The sequence below is a fragment of the Poecilia latipinna genome, unplaced genomic scaffold (genome assembly GCF_001443285.1).
Source record: "Poecilia latipinna isolate Pla-1442-1.1 unplaced genomic scaffold, P_latipinna-1.0 Scaffold346, whole genome shotgun sequence".
Classification (NCBI taxonomy): Eukaryota; Metazoa; Chordata; class Actinopteri; order Cyprinodontiformes; family Poeciliidae; genus Poecilia; species Poecilia latipinna.
Genome location: NW_015112962.1, coordinates 273492 through 275002, shown reverse-complemented (window position 1 = coordinate 275002; position 1511 = coordinate 273492).

Genomic DNA, 1511 nt, shown 5'->3' with positions numbered 1-1511 from the left:
GTATATTTTATTCAAATTTTGTGCTTTATCCATAGGACCTGTTTTGTCCCTATTCTCAAGAATCACTGCTGTAACAGCTAAGTCTAAAAATTCATGTTTTCAAATGCACTTAAAAGTCCAATGTATTGATTTGTTGCCACGTGCTTTTTTAGCCCTCACTAACCTAAGTGTGATTTTACAACACTAACACTCTAATTTATTTAGTTTAGGTTACGGGTCATTAGTCTGTGACAAAAACTTAAACGGAAAGCATTTTAATAGAGATAAAAACAAAAATCTAATAGTGTTAAAAATATTTTGATTCCTGCGTTGCATTGTGCTAGTTTACTATTCTTTCACTTCAGTATATTTTCTTTTTAGCAAAATAAAACAGTTGCTAACTTACACATTTATGTTCTGAAAATGTGTTGTCTTTTTTAATCAAAACTCATCCTAAAGGGATTCTTCAAATGTCTTTGAAATGGGGTTCTGCTGGGAGGCTGTGAGTAGTTCCTATCTCCCGGTATATAATTCTCCTAAAATAATCACTGTGAAGTTATTAAAAAAAAAAGAATAAAAATCAATGGTTTTCCAAGCAGTGTACCCTGCTCGTCGTAGCCATTGGTGAAATCGTCACATGTAAAAACAATCCGTATTAATTAATAAAAGGGAAACTAATGCTGCTGTCACGTGGTTATATGTCTTTTCTTGCATTGAGATTGAAGCACATTATGTAGAACTTCAAGTCCGTGAGGCACAAAGCTTTCAACAAGTTTTGCTGGTTATTTATTAGCAGGTAAATAATCAGTTTCAATTTCACTGCAAGTATCCTAATTGAGATGTATTGTGAGCCAGAGCAGAGTGCCAGTGTCTCTGTGGATTTCTGTCTGCTTTTCTGTAATTAAATCAAACACCAAGTCCCCACATCCGTGTGCAACACAGACATTTAAACAAATTCACAAATTTAAGATCGCTAGTCAAATCTGAATGTAAGTACATTTGTTCACAGCATTTCAAGCTAAAAAGTCTTCACTGTAAATAAACTCTATGGGAATCTCCCTTTCTGTTTTCTTCTTCTTCTCTTTCTTTGTGAGAACATGACAATCAGCTACATTTCGGCTCCGCTGCAGTGCGAACAGTGAGTTCATGGAAGTGCGACATAAACCACAGTAGTAGCTACAACCGTACAGTAAGAAAGAGGAAATGTCAACAGTGTGACAATAGAGAGCTCTGCAAAGCAAAGGGCTTCTTTTCAAACTGAATTTAATAGAAGAACTCTGACTAAAACATACAAGAGTTACATCAAGACAGACAACTTGTTTGTTGCCCAGGTCAAGTTGTCCAGTTCGATTCAGCTTCTCTGTGGTACACATCTTCTGAAAGCCCCCCTTTTTTTTTTAACCGTTGAATTTCACAGAAGGCTGCTTCCCTGTGTGAACATAAGACCTGCTTTAGTAGATCTTATCAAGTGCTGTGAAAAAAATGAAACATGAACTTGTGAGTTCAATTCAGACCACCTGGTACAAAAAAAA